Source organism: Stegostoma tigrinum, chromosome 2 (assembly GCF_030684315.1).
Source record: "Stegostoma tigrinum isolate sSteTig4 chromosome 2, sSteTig4.hap1, whole genome shotgun sequence".
Lineage (NCBI taxonomy): Eukaryota > Metazoa > Chordata > Chondrichthyes > Orectolobiformes > Stegostomatidae > Stegostoma > Stegostoma tigrinum.
The window spans coordinates 35967958-35992189 of record NC_081355.1 but is presented as its reverse complement, the minus strand read 5'-3'; the positions used below and the strand labels follow the sequence as shown (position 1 = coordinate 35992189).

General features: G+C 42.5%; 1 protein-coding gene across 7 annotated transcripts in view; it reads right to left on the bottom strand.

Moving 5' to 3' along the window:
* ripor2 (RHO family interacting cell polarization regulator 2) overlaps positions 1–24232 on the bottom strand; it is a 202239-nt gene that overhangs the window by 74996 nt on the left and 103011 nt on the right. Inside the window, exon 1 of one of the 7 annotated variants that reach the window (XM_059653426.1) lies at positions 12984–13275. The exons of the other annotated variants lie outside the window; for them this stretch is intronic. The gene's annotated coding sequence lies outside the window, so the exon portion shown is untranslated. Of the gene's footprint in view, positions 1–12983; positions 13276–24232 lie in introns of those variants that run through there. 7 annotated transcript variants of the gene reach the window in all.

Genomic DNA, 24232 nt, shown 5'->3' with positions numbered 1-24232 from the left:
GGTATTTGTTAAAGGTTCTTATAATATTTAGCATCATTCCTAAACAAGTATCTATTCCATTCTGTGAATACAATTGCTTCAGACATTTTAAAGGAAGGCAACAAAATTGTATGAATTCTTGGTTGTAACTTGGTAATTTGTGCATGTTAACATAGAACAGTACAGCACAGTACAGGCCCTTTGGCCCACGATGTTGTGCCGAACTTTTATCCTAATCCTAAAGTCTATCTAACCTTCGCCCCTACCTTATGCTATCATCCATATACTTATCTCATAGCTGCTTAAATGTCCCAATGAGGCCGACTTCGCTACCCGCTCCAACAATGCATTCCACGCCCTGACCACTCTCTGAGTAAAGAACCTATCTCTGACATCTCCCCTATATCTACCTCCACTCACTTTAAAATATGCACCCTCGTAATAGCTACCTCCACCCTAGGAAAATGTCTCTCGCTGTCTACTCTATCTATAACTCTGCTCATTTTGTACACCTCTAGCAAGTCACCTCTCATCCTTTGTCATTCTAAAGAGAAAAGCCCTAGCTCTCTCAACCTTTCTTTGTAAGACCTTCCCTCCATTCCAGGCAACATCCTGGTAAATCTCCTCTGTACCTTTTCCAAGACTTCCACATCTTTCCTGTAATAAGGCAGCCAGAACTGGACACAATACTCCAGATGTGGCCGAACCAGGCTTTTGTATAGCTGGAACATAACTTCACGGCTTTCCATTAACCCTGTATTCTGCTTTCAAGTTTTTCCTTCCAATGTTGTCCCTTGTAGCTCTGTTCTGTTAATGTATTAAAAATAGTTTAAGATTAAGCAATGAAAAACAATGACTGTTCAGATATCAATGCAAGATTTAAAGTGAAATATAAAAACAAAAAAAACACAGATTTTTAAACATGGTATTTGCTAAACTGTATTTTGAGGTTGAGAAGAAGTTAATATCACTAAACTTTGTTGTGAAACTCAGTCTCTCCTTCATGAACAAAAATAATTTTGTTTTCTCTGTTGATCACATGAACATAAGTGAACCTCCATCAACTCTCAGTTCACAAAATCTGCTTTGCACCAACATTATTCTAGATCACACTATGTCAGAATGTATAGCGTGCACAATGATTGAAGGGTAATTCCTTTACCCGTTTCCTTGGTAGTGACAAGAGTAAAAAAGACTAAATGTTTACTTATTTTTCAGGCTTGCAATGGGCTCTACATGTTAATTTAGCAGTGGGACAGCCTATGCCAAATCTGTTAAGTTATTGGCCCCACTATTAAAGACTCTTATGCACCTATTATCTGATATGACCCCGCCCCACTTCCCTTTGCCTCCAACTGTACCTGTTAGCATTATGAATGTTAATTTGGCTCACGGGCCTGTGGCAGTGTAATTGACATGAAAATCTCACTCTGACAATATAGATAAGGCCCAAGATTCAGTTTCAGATGTTTGAGTCCAGACTAACCATCTAACCTGAGATGACATGATCTCACTTAAAGTGTTGGGACGCTATGTTGAGAACCTCTATAGCTGATAGTCGATGAAATTTGGAGCTGGAGTAGCACAGCAAGTCAGACAGCACCCAAGGAGCAGAAAAGTTGACATTTCAGGTTGGGACCCTTTATCAGGATTGTTGATGCTCTACTGCTGATATTTGAGTCAAGCAGAGAAAGTCAGAATTAGCACAAAACTTAATTTAAAGTTTGCCATTGCAACGCTAACCAAAGTAAATTTCAAAGGGTCTATCAGGTTCTCTGTGAAGTGAACTGATGAAACCTGAAGTGAAAGTTAATCTTTCAGATCAAAGTCCAGACCTGACTCCATCAACCCTATACCCTGCCCTGCTCCATCTAGACCTCCAGCAGCCATCTGATTTGCTCAATATCTTCTTTTAATGCTATGACTATGTGGATACTCAAAAATGGACAAGTACCATTCTGTTCCAACCAATATCCAGAAAGTGCAACACAAGTGGCTAGAAATGTTTCTCAGGTGGTCTGATAAAATGGGCAGTGCTGGTTTGGCTGCCTGCACTATGCAAACCTGATATTTAATTCCTTTAATTACGGTCAGGCAGTGTAGAACAGTGGCTAAGCAAACATAGCCCGTTTTGGCTCACCAGTGAGACTGCTTTCTAGCCCAAATATGTCTCCAATGTTGCAACACAAAGAGACATCACAACAGGTCTTACCTCAAAGGTGGACTCTTTTTTTTCACATGAACTGCCATGGTTGAAGAAAGCATCACCACTTTCTCGAGATTAATTAGAAATAAGCAATAAATGCTGGCCAAGCCAGTGAACCCTACATCCCATCAATGAATTTGAAAAACCTCTCCTTTTTTCCCATTCTCTTTGTATTCAAATTGACATTACTAATTTTCTATCATTTTGTGGAGCAAGTTTGCATCTTCTTTTGTGGATTATTTATGAAATGTCCCTTTGACACAACACTACAAATAATTCACAAGATTCAAGGTTAGTCACAAGGCCAGGCTTACAAAATTAAAAGCGGTTATTATTTTGTATCATACCCCATGTGGCAATGGCAATCAGGCAGTGAGGCAACGCCAAATTAGTGACTCATGAAGAAAAGATTAATCTTGGCCCAGTGTTATAGAACAATTACACTCAATCTTTGTGTTCTATCTTCTCCTGACATGGCTGACAACAACAACTTCCATGTAAAATGTGATTTTGCCAAGTGAAACATTCCAGAAATACAAAATAGGGCACAAAGCTACTTAAGGCTATATATTTAAGAAAAGTGACCACAAGCTGAGTTAAAGAAATTTAGCAAGCATCTTACTGGAGCAGAAATAGAAACACAGACAGTTTAAATTGCAAGTGACAGAGATTGGGGCCTAGACTACTGAGACCCTGGCCACTAATGGTGGAATGATTGAAATCAACATGCCCCCTTAGCCAGAACTGCAAGTAAGTCACAGGGGACTAGAGCCAGTGTCTGATTTCACAGGCATGGGTGACCGTTCAGCACCTCATTCAAACAGTCATTCTCCATAGGCTGGGTACCAAATCTTCACTTGTCTGCCAGAGGCCTGACTCAATAGGTCCTCCATATCAGCCAGTTCTGGGCTTGTAACCTGTAATATGTCCTTGTTTCCTTTTATTGGGCTGACTGGATCAGGAAAGAGTTCTGGAGCTGTCCTGATGCATTCTCATTCTATAGAGAGGCTCCCAGTTGAGAGCTGGAGCCTCTGAAAGTCAGGCCCCATGTTTATAGCTAGATTGTTGAGTTTTCACAGGCTATTTGACCATATTGGTGCGGTGTTATAGAACAATTTCACTCAATCTTTGTGTTCTGTCTTCTCCTGACATAGCTGACGACAACAACCTGCAAGACCGTGCCATCACTACTTCCAGGCAAATCCACACACAAACACTTATCACCATGAAGCAATCAGATCTGGAACCTGTGGATGTTTTTCATTCCATCAATAAATCAAATGGATCAATTTCCACAGTTGCAACCTTAGCATAAATCTAGTAGTAACCCCATTTGCAGATGTCAAGAAAGCCTTGCATTTTTAAAGTTCCTTTTAAGACCACAGGACATTGTATGATAAAGTATTTAACAATAAGTGAATGGAGACAGCACACAAGGAGACCATTTTGCAGGTCATGTTCTTGCTGATTCTGCATGAGAGCAACTCTCCTACTCTCACTCCACTGGGTTTTCTCTACAATCTTGAAAATCTTAGTCCAGAAAAGGTCTTTTGTAAATACTTTCTGCATCCTCTCTACAGCCCTTACATTCTTCCGAAAGTGTCCAGAACTGGGCATCACACTTAACATTATTGGACAAGGTACAATTTCAAAATTTGCAAATGATAGAAAACTTGGAAGGACTGTGAGCGGGACAGTGACAGGCTGCAAGAGGTCATCGGCAGTATGGAGATAAAATTGAATGTGCATTGATGTGAAATGATACATAAGGTAAAGTGTATAATTCTAAAGGCAGTGCAGGATTAGAGAGACCTCAGGTACATAAACACAAATCATTGAAGGTGACAAGACCATTTGAGAATGCCAATGAAATAATTTTGAATTGTGGTCATAATTACAACAGAGGAGACATTGCAACCAATATGCACACAACAAGCTCCCACAAACAGCAATTACCTGATGATTTGTTTCAGTGATGCCGTGTTGAGGGACAAGTAGTATCCAAGAAGAATTGCTTAGCCTTACTGCTGAGTACAGCTACAGTAATGTTTACATCCTACCCCACCACAGCCCGAGGCAGATATGGCCATAGTTTAATAGCTCCTCCAAGCGTTGGCACCTCCAATCAAGGTAGGGGGAGAAATCACAGGCCCCAGCACTGCTCCTCACCTGGGCTTCCACCTCTGATCTGAGCACAACAGATTTGCCCCACATCTGAGCACAACAGATGTCAGTTATCAGGCCTTGATGTATGCCCCTGTCCTGGCTCTTGCTCCCAGTACAGTAATGCTCGCTCAGTTTTGCATGGATGTGTCGGCCTGGAATATTTGCCTCCTGCTCCTGGAATGGGCCTTGAATTCATAGTCTAATCACTCAGAGGCAAATGTCATAGCTGTGTATATGTGGTTTCTACTGCACCTTTATCAAGTGTGGGCTGTGGAGCAAAAGAACCCAGAAGAAATGGCCCAGTACTGCGTCCATGGTAAATTCCCAAATTGCTGCCCTCAACTTGTTCAACACAGGCCACTTTTAACCTGGTACCAATTTTAATGCTTTCCCTAATCATGAATAGCAGTCATTTACCTTAAATTATTTATTAAAATTATAGTTTGCCTGCATGCAAAGTGAAATGGAACTCACTTCATTAAGTAATCTGTATAAGGAACTGAATTAACCTCTCACACTAGCATTCCCACTTCAATCATGAGACATCTTAATTTAGTAGGACGCTTAATAGAATTCAGTGGGACTATTCACCTTCATTAATTGCTAATCAACAATGTATAATAATTTCTTGTGTCACCTTGAGATCCCAGATGATGAAAGATTTGAAAATGATACAAGAAGGACAGGCAATTGTGTGTTTTCTTTAAGTGACGGGAGCCCAAATATATTCATGAGGATATGAATCAGCTCAAGATAAGAAGAAAAAGACATTTAATGAAAAGTATCTCACCTCCAGATTCATACCAGCCAAGAGGTACAGAAGACACATTTGTCCATGAAGCATGGGTTTTTTAAAATATATGTATACGCGTAAGGTGGCAATGAATTTGTGAGACCGACGCCAAGAGATATCCAAGAATCACCAAAGATCAGAGTTGGCATTGGAACTGTGACAGTTGGCATTGCACAATATAATTTGATTTAACCTTTAAATCAATTTTGCAGTATTAAATACCAGAACAAAAGTAACAACAGAGGATAAGGATTGCAGGAAGGAAAATCCCCACTTGACAAAATCAGGGATGAATAAAGAAAATGACTTGCATCTAAAAAGTACATTTCCCAACTTCAGAACTTTCCAAAATGCTCTAGAATCAAGTACTTTCTTCAAAAGAGTAGTCACTTTTGTAATGTGCAAAATGCTACTTGCACAAAAACATCGGTGAGGTAATGACCATATGATGATGACCTTTAATGATCCTGGCTGAGGGATAAATAATGGCTGGGCCACCTGGGAAAACTCCCTTATTCTTCTTCAAAATAGCATCCTTTGATCTATTCGTTTAACATCTCAAATGACATATGGTACCTCTGACAATGTAACACAGTTCCAATACTGCACAGGAGAGTCAGCTTAAATTATGCGCTCAAATCTACAGACCACAACTGAACCCACAATCTTTCAATTTGGATGTGAGACGGTTACCAACTTGACCACAGAGGTACCTTCTTTAGTCCTTCACTTTGGCACCCACATGAACAGCGGTTGAGACTTGCGTCCTCAGCCTTGGAGAATATAGTGAAACATTGGAGGCTGGTACACTAAGAGGAAAGCAACAAACTGGTCTCTATTCAGTCAGTGCTGTTGGACTAAGAATGAGAATAAAATAAACTAATGTTTGGTATTAAAAACAGAAACTTGAATAGTTTATCTACTGCCTGAAGCTTGTTGTCCCATTCCATTAGATGACAGCTAATCTACAGCTTATCAAACAAAAATCTATCAATTAAAGTTTTGAAATTTCCAATTGGCTTAGCCTCAACATTTCTTTGTGTTTATAATTCCAGATTTCCACTACCATTTGTGTAAAGTCGTATATCTTCACAGAACCCTGAACAGCCTAAATGTAATTTGAAGGTTTGGATGAAATGTCACAAACCTGCAACATTAACTCAGTGTCTCTCTACACAAATGCTTCCTAACCGCCTGAGATTTTTCCAGCCTTTTCTTTTCTTTGTATCTAATTTTAAGGTCATGCTTTCTTATTCATCCACTAGAGGAAATAAGTCACTATATTTCTTAGAATAGAAAGAACTGATGTCCCTATGGGAAATCAATTCTGTTAATCACATACCTTATAGAGCATCAGAGGATCTATTCTGATATGCAAAGCAATCTTCATTTAATAATTGGCTGACAATAGGTATGGGTTCCAGAGAAAGTAACATTTAGACAAAAAGGGCAGTCAATAAGTAGATAAAAGAGAGAAGTGCTGGCTCATACTGTCAAGGAGATTGTGCAGAGCTGCTCTGCTGTGCCATTGTTAATGCATACCTTCAGTCTTTCATCCACAAATCTATTTTTTTACTCTCAACTTTATCCCCACAAAGGTTCAGTAATAAAATCTAGCCACTCTCTGTCATCTTACTTATAGGAACAGCCTATTCATGAAAGAAGAAATATCTTGCAGATGGCTCCTATGCTATTTCTTTACAAGAACAAGGCAATGGAGGTTTTGTCAAATAATCTGCGGGAGAACTGTTAGCATCAAATAAACTGTACATAGATCTTCATAGCAAATGAAATATTGTTGAGCATAATATTATCTTTAAATGAACTGTTTAACTGTATAGAATCCTTGATTACCATAAGGGACTGAATTTCTCAGGCTTCCCTACTTTGCCACAGCAAATTAGTTGGAAATGTGACAGAATCCTCACTCATATGTATAAATCTGGATTCTGATTACTTTCTTTTGAATTAGTGATAGGAGAAGGAGTGAATACACTCATAAAACCCAGCTTTGTTGGCAGAATTGGCACTGGAGCCAAATTTAATTCAACACTTCTATAGACTGAAACATGATCAGAATATAATCATTGCAGTTTAGCATCCATTCCATTAAGATAATTCTCAATATCTCCTAATGTGACTAGGTGTCAAGTTTTGTTTGATAATTTGTTTTGTGAATTGCATCGGGGCCATTTAATATACTAAAGGTGTTTTATAAATGCAGGTTGTTGTTGTATTTACTGCGTCTAACTCCACCCCTACTTGACAATCTGTTTTACTACACAGTATCACTGCCTCAGTTCTAACATAAACCATAAAATACAGGAAATATTCACCAAATCTGAGGCAACTGTGGCGAAGGAATATCACTGATGACCTGCCTTAGTTTTTTTCCTGTTTAAACACTGTCCATTAATCTTAGTCTGTCAGGTCTACTGCTGCAGTGATGGAGACATTGCTGTTTTGAGAGAAACAATAACTGAAAATGAATCTCTATATAATGCGTCCCCTAATACTAAAGGTAATCAGACAATGTCTTGAACAGAAGTGTCCAAGTTACGTAGTTTTGCAGGCTACATGGTGAAACAACGGAATTTTTGGGGTGCATACTCACTTCAGATGCTGCTCCCCAGAAAGTTTGTTCAGTCAAGCCAGTCCTGAACCCCACTATATAGACATTTTCAGTAATGAGCCTGGATCTAACATGCCTAAGTGCAAGTTTGCCTAATGGCCAAACAACGAGGACAGAAATCTAACCATGCTTTACGTCCAAGCAATCTTACAACAATGTTAATGGTTTTTGGCTCAGGTGCCTTCTAGCTATTTCCCACAAAGAAATGCTATGCTACACTTCCAAATTCCTCTTTGCCTCAATGCCTGCCCTTTCTTAGATCTTTCAGTTTGTGTGTAAATAAAAAAAAGTGCAACAGTATTTCCTTTAGGGCACCTATATTCGAGCACTCCTAGAAATTGAATGTCCCATACAGAAGAAGACCAGTCAGTCTGTCATGGAAATTACTGAACTTAATTAATGAAAGCACTACCCAGTTTGCCTAACACTCACCCTTTGCTGTTTCTCCTTAGACCTATATCTCCTGTTCAAGTATATGCCCTATTCCCACTTGAAGGTTATTATTGACTGTTCATCCACTACTTTTTCAAAAATATCTGTTCCAGTTCGTTTTATCTTGTTGAGTGAAACAAACTCTCATTTCCCTGGTAGGATTTATTTTTTCCAAATTATCTTCTATTTGCATGCATTTGGCTATCTGAAGCAATATGGGGGTTTTTTGTAAACATTTTGAATTAATCTGATCATATCAGTTACTACACACCTCCGGGAAGGCAATCGCCTAGTCGTGGTATTGTTGGACTGTTCTGGGGACCTGGGTTTGAATCCTGCCAATGAAGATGATGTGATTTGAGTTCAACAAAATCTGGAATTAAGAGTCTAATGATGGTCATCAGTCCATTGTTGGAAAAACCCATCTGATTCACTAATGTTCTTTAGGGAAGGGAACTGCCATCCTTACCTGGTCTAGACTACATGTGAGTCCAGATCCACAGCAATGTGCTTGATTCTTAATTGCCCTCTGAGGTGGGCAATAAATGCTGAACTAGCCACTGTCACCCTCATACTGTGAATGAATAAAAAAGAAACCTTCTGGGGCAGGTGGGACTTTAACCTATACTTCTAGCCCACACTGCCGCTGTTCCACAATCATGTCTGGGCAAGGAATGAAACTTGAGGATCAATGGAGGTATGGTTCAAACCTCTAAGTATGTAAGCTTGTGTACACATTCCATTTCAGAGTCTTCAACACACACATTAAGCTGCTTCCTCAGTGCTGTATTGAAGTAGCATTGTACTATTAGCAAAGCAGCTCCCCCTTCCTTAAGACAGGCTGCTGCTGGCATCACAACAAGGGCCCAACTAAAAATAATCTTTCCAAATAAGTGATAATGGGAACTGCAGATGCTGGAGAATCCAAGATAATAAAATGTGAGAGATAATGGGAACTGCAGATGCTGGAGAATCCAAGATAATAAAATGTGAGGCTGGATGAACACAGCAGGCCCAGCAGCATCTCAGGAGCACAAAAGCTGATGTTTCGGGCCTAGACCCTTCATCAGAGAGGGGGATGGGGTGAGGGTTCTGGAATAAATAGGGAGAGAGGGGGAGGCGGACCGAAGATGGAGAGAAAAGAAGATAGGTGGAGAGGAGAGTATAGGTGGGGAGGTAGGGAGGGGATAGGTCAGTCCAGGGAAGAATGACAGGTCAAGGAGGTGGGATGAGGTTAGTAGGTAGATGGGGGTGCGGCTTGGGGTGGGAGGAAGGGATGGGTGAGAGGAAGAACCGGTTAGGGAAGCAGAGACAGGTTGGACTGGTTTTGGGATGCAGTGGGTGGAGGGGAAGAGCTGGGCTGGTTGTGTGGTGCAGTGGGGGGAGGGGACGAACTGGGCTGGTTTAGGGATGCAGTAGGGGAAGGGGCGATTTTGAAACTGGTGAAGTCCACATTGATACCATTCGGCTGCAGGGTTCCCAGGCGGAATATGAGTTGCTGTTCCTGCGATCTACGGGTGGCATCATTGTGGCACTGCAGGAGGCCCATGATGGACATGTCATCTAAAGAATGGGAGGGGGAGTGGAAATGGTTTGCGGCTGGGAGATGCAGTTGTTTGTTGCGAACTGAGCGGAGGTGTTCTGCAAAGCGGTCTCCAAGCCTCCGCTTGGTTTCCCCAATGTAGAGGAAGCCACACCGGGTACAGTGGATGCAGTATACCACATTGGCAGATGTGCAGGTGAACCTCTGCTTAATGTGGAATGTCATCTTGGGGCCTGGGATAGGGGTGAGGGAGGAGGTGTGGGGGGGATCTCTGATGAAGGGTCTAGGCCCGAAACGTCAGCTTTTCTGCTCCTGAGATGCTGCTGGGCCTGCTGTGTTCATCCATCCTCACATTTTATTATTTCCAAATAAGTTGTAGGGTTAGGTTGTCTCTTTGACTTGCTGTTGAAAGCGTGTATAATCCAGAACATTATAACCATCATCCTCACTACCCTCACCCCTCTTTAGATGTACTCATTATTTAAACAGAAGAATGATCAGATTTATAATCAATGTCATGTCTTTGAGTCAGACAGAAGGGTCAACTCTGAGATTTGAAACACATGATAAAACTTATCAATAAAAATCCAACACCATTAACGACCTCATCACCTCAGGGGACCTCCCACCCACAGCCTCCAACCTCATTGTTCCCCAACCCCGCACGGCCCGTTTCTATCTCCTTCCCAAAATCCACAAACCTGCCTGCCCTGGTCGACCCATCATCTCAGCCTGCTCCTGCCCCACCGAACTCATCTCCACCTATCTGGACTCCATTTTCTCCCCTTTGGTCCAGGAACTCCCCACCTACGTCCGTGACACCACCCACACCCTCCACCTCCTCCAGGACTTCCAATTCCCTGGCCCCCAACACCTCATATTCACCATGGGCGTCCAGTACCTGTACACCTGCATTCCACATGGAAATGGCCCCAAGGCCCTCCGCTTCTTCCTGTCCCGCAGGCCTGACCAGTCCCCCTCCACCGACACTCTCATCCACCTAGCCGAACTCATCCTCACACTCAACAACTTCTCTTTTGACTCCTCCCACTTCCTACAGACTAAGGGGGTGGCCATGGGCACCCGCATGAGCCCCAGCTATGCCTGCCTCTTTGTAGGTTACGTGGAACAGTCCCTCTTCCGCACCTACACAGGCCCCAAACCCCACCTCTTCCTCCGGTACATTGATGACTGTATCGGCGCCGCCTGTTGCTCCCCAGAGGAGCTCGAACAGTTCATCCACTTCACCAACACCTTCCACCCCAACCTTCAGCTCACCTGGGCCATCTCCAGCACATCCCTCACCTTCCTGGACCTCTCAGTCTCCATCTCAGGCAACCAGCTTGTAACTGATGTCCATTTCAAGCCCACCGACTCCCACAGCTACCTAGAATACACATCCTCCCACCCACCCTCCTGCAAAAATTCCATCCCCTATTCCCAATTCCTCCGCCTCCGCCGCATCTGCTCCCACGATAAGACATTCCACTCCCGCACATCCCAGATGTCCAAGTTCTTTAAGGACCGCAACTTTCCCCCCACAGTGATCGAGAACGCCCTTGACCGCGTCTCCCGTATTTCCCGCAACACATCCCTCACACCCCGCCCCCGCCACAACCGCCCCAAGAGGATCCCCCTCGTTCTCACACACCACCCTACCAACCTCCGGATACAACGCATCATCCTCCGACACTTCCGCCATTTACAATCCGACCCCACCACCCAAGACATTTTTCCATCCCCTCCCCTGTCTGCTTTCCGGAGAGACCACTCTCTCCGTGACTCCCTTGTTCGCTCCACACTGCCCTCCAACCCCACCACACCCGGCACCTTCCCCTGCAACCGCAGGAAATGCTACACTTGTCCCCACACCTCCTCCCTCACCCCTATCCCAGGCCCCAAGATGACATTCCACATTAAGCAGAGGTTCACCTGCACATCTGCCAATGTGCTATACTGCATCCACTGTACCCGGTGCGGCTTCCTCTACATTGGGGAAACCAAGCGGAGGCTTGGGGACCGCTTTGCAGAACACCTCTGCTCAGTTCGCAACAAACAACTGCACCTCCCAGTCGCAAACCATTTCCACTCCCCCTCCCATTCTTTAGATGACATGTCCATCATGGGCCTTCTGCACTGCCACAATGATGCCACCCGAAGGTTGCAGGAACAGCAACTCATATTCCGCCTGGGAACCCTGCAGCCATATGGTATCAATGTGGACTTCACCAGTTTCAAAATCTCCCCTTCCCCAACTGAATCCCTAAACCAGCCCAGTTCGTCCCCTCCCCCCACTGCACCACACAACCAGCCCAGCTCTTCTCCCCCACCCACTGCATCCCAAAACCAGTCCAACCTGTCTCTGCCTCCCTAACCGGTTCTTCCTCTCACCCATCCCTTCCTCCCACCCCAAGCCGCACCCCCAGCTACCTACTAACCTCATCCCACCTCCTTGACCTGTCCGTCTTCCCTGGACTGATCTATCCCCTCCCTACCTCCCCACCTATACTCTCTCCACCTATCTTCTTTACTGTCCATCTTCGGTCCGCCTCCCCCTCTCTCCCTATTTATTCCAGTTCCCTCTCCCCAGCCCCCTCTCTGGTGAAGGGTCTAGGCCCGAAACGTCAGCTTTTGTGCTCCTGAGATGCTGCTTGGCCTGCTGTGTTCATCCAGCCTCACATTTTATTATCTTGGAATTCTCCAGCATCTGCAGTTCCCATTATCTCTCAATAAAACTACCAATGGGATTATGTTTTATGCTTTCAATTTGAATTTTGAAATACTAACAGGCTATGCAAAGGACTAAAAATACTTCTCAGAGAGAAAATAACAAAAACATTTCTTGGTGATTATGTAGATGGTGTGCTTTTAATGCTAATATAGTATGGGTAGTGTTCAAATGTCAGTGCAAACTGGCCTGAGCAATGTTGAAAGAACACAACAAACCATCTGAAAATAAAGCTCGACTAAAATCACCTAATATCATCCTGGAGTCTTTCTACACAAAATATGGAAAGCAGTTATTGTGAGATGAGAGAGCTGTATCAATTTATAGTTGAACTGGTTGTTGCATCTCAATGTACAATATTATGAGGGCCACCCTGTTTACTGAAACTTGTGGTCAACTCTGGTATAGAATGACAACAGTAAACTGTCAGTTTTGCTGTACACTAAATTGAGCTAACAACAGCACAGATTGTCCCCATCAGTTGCAGACCAGGCACACGCTTACCTTCAGTATTCTCATACGGCAGGGTTTCAGGGTTTCCATCAACAAAACAATGATTGTGACTTTATAGGCATCTTCACATTTCACTTGCTAGGAGACACCTCCTTCATGCAATTCCCATTAAGCTTGGGCTAGTTTGTGGAGCTCCTTTTCAAAGAAACCTTTTCACATCCAGACAGTGAGACACTGCTACCCACAGCTAGGCACCAGTGAGTCTCACTGTCTCATTCTCACAAAAAGGCCCGTGAAGATTTTTCTTGTCGTCTTCATCCAGCTGCTTACTGCAAAATGACTGCTGCTAAAAGTAGCTGTGTATCAAGGGACAATATAGGGAGATAGATAGGGTGAGACAGCGAGTGTAAGAAAGCTTGGGTGTAGCCTGAGATTCTGCGTCATCTGTTACACAAAGCAAGCAACTGGCAGCTGCCTCACAGTACAGCTAGCTTCAGCTTTCCACAGCTGTTTATTTAGACATTCTCAACTACTTAAATAGTTTCATAAATCACAAATAGACCATCCTGCAAACATTGTTGTACATGACCGATAATCAGCGTTGATAAGGTGAATAAAAAATTCTTGCAAACTTCATCCCTTTTTTTACAAAATCCATGGAAACTGTCAGTGACCATTTATTGTTGACCTGATTTCAACTGCATGGGTTATTGCAATGTCCAGTTGTAAATTATTCATGTCTTGTATATTAATATATCCTTTTTTTACAGTAGAGTTATAAAATGAAGATTCATGGTCACCTTGTTGCTGAAGTAGAATAAACACTTGCATAGAAGTTATCTTAGACTACAATGCCAAGGCTAATGGATGGTCAACTACTTTTACAGGCTGATATTATTTCACCAAAAGTGCTGACTGAAGCTACTATGGCAACTACACATTGGATTCTGACAGAGTTCATCAGCAAAATTTGAGGAGTTTGTGAATGTGTGTAATGCTTATTATCTATTTTCCTATATGATAATTTTCTTCTGGTTTGATTTAGTCTGACATTGGGATAATGACACCCATCATTTTAAACATTTATTGTGAGTTTTAAAACAGTGTTTGAAATGAATAGCTGTGAACTTCTTCAATGACGAACAATATTCTTTAAAGGTGCAAGAGTCCCTTTCTGTCTTGTAACACAGCATGGCCTCAGTTCAAACTGCCTTTTTAACTCATATCGTTTATATCTCCATGTCACAGACTCAAAAACATCCGCTGGGACAAGAGTTGGATAAATACTTATTCTGTGTTCTTGTGTTCAAATGTTTCATATGAAAACAAGGGAGTTTAAACGTTTTGAAATTTCGTGTTAACTTTGGACAACTCTGATGTTGTCATCGGATTTGTATCTCTCACTAAACTTGTGATGGCAAGTTGAGCTGGAATTTGTGGAAAATGTCTATGAATTATGAATAAAAATCAATTTAGCATTCATTGCAAGCAATCTATAAATAGAATAATGTCAGGATCATTGGCTCACTGAAAATTCTATGGAGCTGATGTGCACAGAGGTTAATGGTCTCAATGCATCTGTTTATTTTCAATAAATCACAGGTCCCTGAGATAGTCTCACTGTGTGATTAAATGTTTGAAAAATATAGGAGGTACTCTCATCTGGGACAGTGATCTTTAAGCCAAGCAAGACAAGAAAACGCCAACTTTGTGAAAAGGCCTTTGTCAGTAGCAGAATATTCTTATCCTAAGTAATTTATTTCCATCCTCACACTGACAGAAGCTAAAGGACCTTATTTATTGTTGCTTGCATTGGTTTTCAGTTCAACTTCACTGAGAGCCTCCTGATAACTCGCTTGCTGCTAAATTATTGGCAACACCTTTAAGAAAATTAAATGTCCCAAGGTGCTTCACAGACTTGTCTCCTTGAGCAAAATTTGAGATTGCATCACTGTAGGAGATACTCAGACATCAAACTAAATGTTTCTGCAAAGATGTACAGACCATCTTGCGAAAGGAACAAGAGAGAGCATCTTGGAGTGTATTCTGGAGAGTGGACTCAGGTAACCAAATTGTGGAGTGATGAAAATTGAAGGGTCACTGGACCTGAAACATTAACCCTGATTTCTCTCCACAGATGGTGCCAGACCTGCTGAATTTTTCTAACAATTTCAATTGTTTTTGATGTCAATGACAATTGGGGATACATAACCAAACAGAATTGGAAGAGCACAGAGATTTCAAAAGACTGTGAGAGCCTGAGGAGTTTAGGGAAAGTGGGAGGGATGAGGCTATGGGTGGGACTTGAAAACAAGAAGATTTTAATTGTCATGTTGCTAGACCGGGAGTTGACGTAGGTCAGCTAGCACAAGCTGATGGGTGAATGAAATTTGGGCCAAATTAGGATACAACCAGTTTTGAGTGAGCTCAAATTTATAAGTTTCATAATGATGAAAATATTCCAGCTGTGCCTTTAAGCATTCTACTCAATATTTAATTATTCTAGGGTGGATTTGAACTATTGAGCTGAGGAGCCAGGTTAGTGAGGTTATGTTCTAAAGTCCTCCCAACCCAGGAGTGCCCATGGGAAGCTTCAATGTATTTTAAATTCCACTCTGAATAACATCCTGTTTACTTGCTGTTTCTCCGGAATTGGTCCATGAGTCGCTGTGGCTACTCTATGGCTTCAAGGTAAGTCATGGAGGGGATTCAAAACTGTTTCTTTAAAGGGAAGTATAAGTGGGTTAACCTATATGAGCTGCAGCCCAATTTTTCCTTGTGAGCCTGGGTGAAGAACTCAGTTGCACAAAGGGGAATTTTTGCTTTGCCTAAGAAAGTTCTCCTTTTTTTCTCTGTCGGCAGACTGTTAAAATTATTTTCAGGGTGGTTATGACTCCCCAAGTCCCTGAGGCGCATGCCTACTTTAAACAGACACCTATGTCACCTAAAAAATAGAGTATGTTGAAAATGGCAGCCGCTGGGAATTCATTCAGAATGCGGTGTCTAATTTCAAGCCATTTTAATTGTGTTCTTGCTATATTTTCATCAGTGTATTAAAATTTCCTTTTCTGTTCAGTTGTGCTTCATAATGAACCACTATATCAAACAATCTTGGGTGAACTGTTCTCTTCAGAGCAACAAACAGGGCAAACTTTCCTTACACCAACAATATTAGTGAACATTCAGCCTTTTTTTACAATTTATCTAGCAATGCAAAGAAGTTTATCTCTCTGAACTAGGTGGTGTTGTTCCTAATGCTCCAGATCCCCATCAGGATAGATGACAGGTTTATGACAGTACTGCCAGGATCCATTACTCTGTAACTCTACTGTTATCAGCCTGAGCTATGTACCTATACAAACCCACGCACACATTTGGAGAGTGCCACTTAGTTTGCTAACTGATGGAAACAATTCTTCCTAATGGGACAGAAAGCTGAAAGGTCTACCACAAGCTGTGACATAATTTGTTACTCAGATAATTATGAAAAGGCTGCATAAAATTTTGCTTAAAGGCTATTGACTGTTATGCCTCACCAAGATATTTTAGCAGGCAGCCGATGCCAAAACTATTTTCCTGTAAATGTTTCAAAATTCTACACTGAAATAAACTTCCATAGATCAGTTCTTCAAAACAATGGGGTGTACTATAAACAGAAAATAAGGGCTTTCCTCAGTTTAGACACATTAAAGAGGTTTGGTGCTAATCTGAGTGAAGTTGTAGACAGATAGCTAAGTTATTCCTGGCAGTATCCCTGGTAACTAACCACTGTTCCCATAGATAACACATGATAGATGATTTAACTCTTCACTGCAGTTCTCGATTTGCTACTAAAATCACTTAATTCTTTTCTATATATATCAGAAAAACAATATCCTACAGAGAATGGAATGGTTATGCCAAGTATAATTTCAGAAAAATTTTTCTTCTCAATTTCAAGAAAAGAAAATGTAAATGGAAGATTGGCACTGAAACAACCTGCTTCATAATTTTAGGAATATTCAAATAGGATTATAACCAGTGAAGTATTTTCAAAATATTGTTACTGTTGTGATGTAGGAAATATGGAACCAATTTACACAGCACAAATCGCTCCAGATAAGAATTAAATAAATGAACAGAATACTCGTTTTCAGTGTTGCTTTGGGGATGAGTATTGATCAGGAGACAAGTCCTATTCTTGGCATCATTTATGGCTATTCAAGAGGCAGGTGGGAGCTTGAGGCACTATGAGACTGTGAGTTTTCATGCAATGTTTAGACTAAAATCTATTCCATGCTCATGCTAAATCCAATTGGTATGTACCTCGAAATTTCATAATTAACCTTGTGTCTCCAACCACGCTGACCCACTCAAAGAGCTAATGATCCCTACCTCCAGAAATTGTGTACAAAACTGATCATATAAAATGATGAAAAGAAGGTAAGGAAGGTAGAGGAGCATACTAGTAAAATTCCATGGTGCATGGCCTTTGTAGTTGAAGGATTGGCCATCAATTATGGAGTGATTAAAACTGGAGATGCTCAAGATACCAGACTCATATGAGCACAAATATTCTGAAAGATTACCAGTCTCAAGGACATTATGAAGGCAGTGAGAGATAAGACCACAAAGAGTGATAATTTTAAGGTCAAGGCATTACTTAACTTGAAGCTAACATGTGTCAACAATATCATGGTGCTGGGTGATTGGGACTTGATATTTGTTAGACAGAGATTTGGATGACATTGAGCTTACTGAGGATAGACCTATGAAGAATGTGAGGTAATGCACTTTCGAAGAAGGAACAAGACAAAAGAATCCTCACTGAATGGCATGGTACCAGGAAGCTCAGAGAAACAGAAGGATCTTGGGGTGCTTGTCACCATGTCCATGAGGTGGCACGACAGGTTAACAGGGTAGTTAAGAACGCATATTGAACATTTATCCTTATAGCTTTTATGAGCAGGAAGGTTGTGACTCGAGCTGCAATGTATTTTATTTAGGCTACAGCTGGATTACTGTGTGTATTTCTGGCTACCACGCCATAGGAGTGATGTGATTGCACTGGAGTGGGTGCAAAGGAGATTCACCAGGATGCTGCCTGAGATGGAACATTTCAACTAAGCAGAAAGGCTGGCTCAGGCTGTTTTCTTTGGAGCAAAGAAGGTCAAGGAGGGACTTCATAAAAGTGTATAAGATTATGAGGTGCATGGACAGGGTAGACAGAATAGAAAGTAGCTGTTGCACTTATCTTAGGGCCTGGAATGCGCTGCCTGGATAAACACTTTAAGTGGCATAACATTCAAGGCAATGGCCTTTGTGTGGGAAAGTGGGACTAATGTAGATAGTTGTATATTTTTGATGGAACAGACTTGATTGGCCGAACGGCCTGTTCCATACTCTATGATTCTATGACCGGTAGGAATACGTCCATCTTCATGAAGTGCCATTGCATCTCCTCCAAATCTTAATAATGCATTTCCCACACCCTGGAAACTCATGCTGAGCTATTACTTACAAAATCTGAGGGGTGGAGTTTTATTTAAATCATCTCACTCTTGACCTGCTTCTCCAGAGTGGATTGCTTGGTCCACAGCAGGTAAACAAGAAGTGGATGTATTTTGGACAGATTGAGAAAATCAGATTTCCCATTTTCAACAATTTAACCCACCTAACATTGCAATTCCAATGCTGAAAGGGTGCATTAAATATCCCATCCAAATTGTATTTTACAACCAGGAATGACTGAGGGAGGTGTGGTCTTTTGAAATCTAATGAGAGATTAATTGGTGTGATGAATTTTGATTTCAACACGGCGAGGAGGAAGTGTGTATAGATAAGTTTATCAACAGCTTCAAAGGAACCAGAGAGAGAGAGATGATTGGATGCAGAAGTATTGATAAGATCGTAAGAGTAAACGAAAACTGTGATGAGGAAAAGAGATGAAAGGAGGTCATCGATCATATGATAAGTAAGTAGATGTATTGGTGATGAGGATGCTGTGAAGAAGATCAACAAGTCAACATTTGCTACACAAGGTGATTCTTGTTAGGAAGAAAGGAATAACAGTAAATATAACGAGAACTGGTTAAAGTGTGACTGTGTGCTCTTCTGAGTGACATTCATCACATCACTTGGTATTAATGGAAAGCCAAAGTCCTATGAGTCAAAGCTTCGATATAAATACAAGCCTATCATGAATTTCCATCCTCTCCTGTTGGGAGTCAGTTAATCTAGTAATTGACAACTGAACTCAATTACCAACCAGCGATAAATCCACTCCTCACATTGATACATGAAGTTAGCATGCATTGAGGTTATACAGTAAAATCAAAGACTTAATTGCAACGTGAATAATAATGATCTCCATCTTATTTACACTTTACCTAGGTCAGAGAGGAAGTGCTACATGGAAATTTTGCTCAGCCGTAAAAGAGGTATTTGTGTTAATTGTCAATATACATTAAATGGTCTGCATCATGGATGAAAATCTTTATTGCTTCCAACTCTATCTGTCACTGGTACTCCAGTCCCTCCCATAACTCACGTCCAGCTCTACAAATCTCTCCTCATCCTGCAACTTTCCTCAGGTTCTGTAGCTATCCCCCAGGTCTATAAACTTCCTTAAGCTCTGCAGCTTTCTCCCAGTATGATTACCCTCCTGCACTTCTAGAAACAAGCTCCATTTCTACAATACTCCTTTAGCTCTACAAATCTCCCCTTTATCTCTCCTAGAGTTCTACAACCAATCCCTACAAGTTATCTCAGAGATAGTAGGAAGTGCAAATGCTGGAGAATCTGAGATAAAAGGTGTAGAGCTGAATGCACACAGCAGGCCAAGCAGCATCAGAGGAGCAGGAAGGCCGATGTTTTGGGCCTAGACCCTTTTCTGAAGAAGGGTCTAGGGCTGAAACATCAGCTTTTCTGCACCTCTGATGCTGTTTGGCCTGCTGTGTTCATCCGACTCTACACCTTGTTATCTCTATCTCTTATAAGTTGTCTCTCAATCCCCCACTCAGGATCTTTGTTGTCACCTTCTCTCCCAGGCTGCCTTTATGTCAAAGCTTCCTTCATTCTTCTCACATCTGGAATTTAGGTCTTCTACCCAAATTTGGACCAAGGCTGTAATGAGATCTGGAGCTAAATGTTGCTGTCAGAGTTCAATCTGAGTATCAATAAGTCCTTGCTTGACAGCACTGTCAAGAACATCTTCAATCATTTTACTGATGATTGACAGTAAGCTGATGAGGTGGTTTAGGGCAAAATTGGATTTGTCTTTTTACTGTGGTCAACACGGGCCAAGTCAATTTGTTAGGTAGCTGCCTATGTTAAAGCTGCACTGGAATAATTCAATGCTGTGGCCATACTAGTTCTGGAGCAGAAATCTTTAGCACCACACCAGGGTTCTTTCAGAGTCCATCAATAGCCTTTGCTGAGTTCAGTGCCCTTTCCTTAGAACATTTAGAATGAATCAAATCAACTGAAGACTAACTGTTCTTATGAAGGGACCTCAGGCAAATGCTGAGATGGGTCATCTACACAGCATTTCTGATTAAAGGTGGTTGTGAAGGCTTCAGTCTTGTCTTTAATACTGACGTGTCAGAGTTCCACCATCATAGAAGATGGAAACATGCAGGGCTGAATGTAGCAGAATTGCAGAGCTTTGATCGGAACTGTTAGTTGGTGAATTGCTCAGCTCTCTATTGAATGCTGCTTCCGCTGTTTAATGCGCAAGTAATGTTATAACTTCTTTAACTTGGGGTTTCATTTTCCAGAATGCTTGGTGCTGTTTACTGCATTCTATTTTAAACTCCTTGTTGGTCCTCTGATATGCTATTAATGGTATAGTCAGGGTTATTCTGCACCTTGAAGTTACAGATCATGGCTCACAGTTCTGACGCTGATGATGTCCATAGCTTCTCATGGATAATGAACACACAACACTGTTCAATGTGTGAACGTGTCTTCAGCTCCACAATGACAATGTAATGGCTATTGTTACCGATACTGTGCTGGATAAATGCACTTGTAACTGGCAGATTAGTGAGAACAAGGTCATGTGAATTCTTCCATATTGTTGGTAGGTCAGCTAAATATGCCCTTTAAGTCATTCCTTACAACTAAAATCACCTAAATGGCCTAATTTTAGTTGCTAGCCTTTAGTTTAGACTCCCTCAACAGAAGAAATGGTTCCTCTACAATACTGTATCAAATCCTTTAAATATCTTAAACAAAGAAGAATATTGGAGGGAGTTCAATGGAGAGATGTACTCTGAACTGCAGGTGAGAAAGATTGCTCAGATTATGACAAGTCTAAACTTCTATGCACGTTTGATGTAACTCTATGCCACAAACCTCTATTCAGGGCCATGTTGCAGTCATGTCTGTAATCCCCTGTAAAAATTGCGTAGATGTTGTTAGGAGATCATGTGGTGGCATTGGCGTAAGTTGAGAAGTGAGGCTAAGGGAGTCTTTAAACAATGTTGAGAGTGGGGCTGCAATGAGATTCTTCTAATCAATTCACTTCTGTACCCACATTCGTTATGCACTCATCATGAATTCCATCACTGCTCACAAAATGCACAATTGGCGTGAACCTGAATGCAAAGACAGCATTCCTAAGCAAAATACTTTTGAAAATCATTCTGAGCAAAGGCTCGGATATACTTTTCATATGGCAGGGAACTGGGGAAGTCGGATTTTGTGAGCCACACAATGTCACCCTGTTTTAGGCCATCAGCAAGTTTTCAAAGAGGGTTACTTCCAAAGGGCTGAGATAAGAAAGGGACAGAGAAGTAATAAGTCTTTAAGAAGGAACAAAGTTTTGGTTTGCCTTCAGGTCTTTTAAATTCAATGCAGATTTGTGTACAGACATGCTGCAGAGCAATGTACAGTGAACACACATAACAAAGAAGCTTAGATAATAAAATGTGAGGCTGGATGAACACAGCAAGCCAAGCAGCATCTCAGGAGCACAAAAGCTGACATTTCGGGCCTAGACTCTTCATCCAGCAGCATCTCAGGAGTACAAAAGCAGACGTTTCGGGCCTAGACCCTTCATCAGAGAGGGGGATGGGGTGAGGGTTCTGGAACAAATAGGGAGAGAGGGGGAGGCGGACCGAAGATGGAGAGAAAAGAAGATAGGTGGAGAGGAGAGTATAGGTGGGGAGGTAGGGACGGGATAGGTCAGTCCAGGGAAGACGGACAGGTCAAGGAGGTGGGATGAGGTTAGTAGGTAGGAGATGGAGGTGCGTCTTGGGGTGGGAGGAAGGGATGGGTGAGAGGAAGAAAAGGTTAGGGAGGCAGAGACAGGTTGGACTGGTTTTGGGATGCAGTGGGTGGAGGGGAAGAGCTGGGCTGGTTGTGTGGTGCAGTGGGGGGAAGAGGACAAACTGGGCTGGTTTTGGGATGCGGTGGGGGAAGGGGAGATTTTGAAGCTGGTGAAGTCCACATCGATAGCATTGGGCTGCAGGATTCCCAAGTGGAATATGAGTTGCTGTTCCTGCAACCTTTGGGTGGTATCATTGTGGCACTGCAGGAGGCCCATGATGGACAGAAGACTTGTTCCGCTTGGGAACCCTGCAGCCCAATGGTATTGATGTGGGCTTCACCAGCTTCAAAATTTCCCCTTCCCCCACCGCATCCCAAAACCAGCCCAGTTCGTCCCCTCCCCCCACTGCACCACACAACCAGCCCAGCTCTTCCCCTCCACCCACTGCATCCCAAAACCAGTCCAACCTGTCCCTGCCTCCCTAACCTGTTTTTCCTCTCACCCATCCCTTCCTCCCACCCCAAGCCGCACCTCCATCTCCTACCTACTAACCTCATCCCACCTCCTTGACCTGTCCGTCTTCCCTGGACCGACCTATTCCCCTCCCTACCTCCCCTCCCATACTCTCCTCTCCACCTATCTTCTTTTCTCTCTATCTTCAGTGCGCCTCCCCCTCTCTCCCTATTTATTCCAGAACCCTCACCCCATCACCCTCTCTGGTGAAGGGTCTAAGCTTGTTAATTTGCCTGTTTTCACCGACCCTGGGCATATTTATGTTCAGATAGCATGAGCCAAGGAACTATACTTTCCTTCAGAATTGTTTCTTTTTAGAAATTGTCAACTATTCCTTAACAATTGTCAAGAAAACAGGTGAAAAGCCTTTGCTCGATTTCTCCATCTGACTGACACAGTTATTTAACTACTTCCATCTCCTACCCATTCCAATGTTCATTATCATTGATAGGGTGAAATTCATTTAAGCCAGTAGCATGAAACAGGCTTATTGGTACTTGATGTGTCACCACAACAATTTTTATTTCCATTGACTTAGAAAATTTTGTTATCTTGTCCGCTCCACACTCCCTTCCAACACCACCACACCTGGCACCATTCCTTGCAACTGCAGGAAGCGCCATACCTGCCTCTACATCTCCCCCCTCACTCCCATCCCAAGCCCCAACAAGACTTTCCACATCAAGCCGATGTTCACCTGCACATCTGCTAATGTGATACACTGTATCCGCTGTTCCCGTTATGGTCTCCTCTACATCAGGGAAACCAAGTGGAGGCTTGGGGCTGCTTTGCGGAACGCCTACACTGGGTTCACAACAAACAACTGCACCTCCCATTCACAAACCACTTCAACTCCCCCTCCCACTCCTTAGACGACATGTCCACCCTGGGCCTCCTGCTGTGCCGCAACAATGCTACCCAAAGGTTTCAGGAACAGCAACCCATATTTCACTTGGGAACCCTGCAGCCCAATGGTGTCAATATGGACTTCACAAGCTTCAAAATTGCCCCTCCCCCAACCACATCCAAAAACCAACCCAACTCGTCCCTGCCTCCCTAACCTGTCCTTTCTCCCACTTATCCCCTCCTCCCACCTCAAGCCCCACCCCCATCTCCTACCTTCTAGCCTCATTCTGCCCCCTTGACTTGTCCATCCTCCCTGGAGTGACCTATCTCCTCTCTAGCTCCCCACCTACACTCACCTTGACTGGCTCCAACCCCACCTCTTTGACCTGTCTGTCTCCTCTCCACCTATCTTCTCCAATACCCGTCTTCTATCTGCCTCCCCCTCTCTCCCCATTTATTTCAGAATCCACTTCCCCTCCCCATTTCTGAAGAAGGGTCTGGGCCTAAAACATCAGCCTTCCTGCTCCTCTGATGCTGCTTGGCCTGCTGTGTTCATCCAGTGCTACACCTTGTTATTCCAACTAATCATTACAGTGAGACAAGGAAATAAATCTGCAGAAAGAGCTTGAATTTTTGTTGTGTGAACTTCAGTGGAGCATTGTAGAAAATCAGCTGGCGTTTGGCTGTC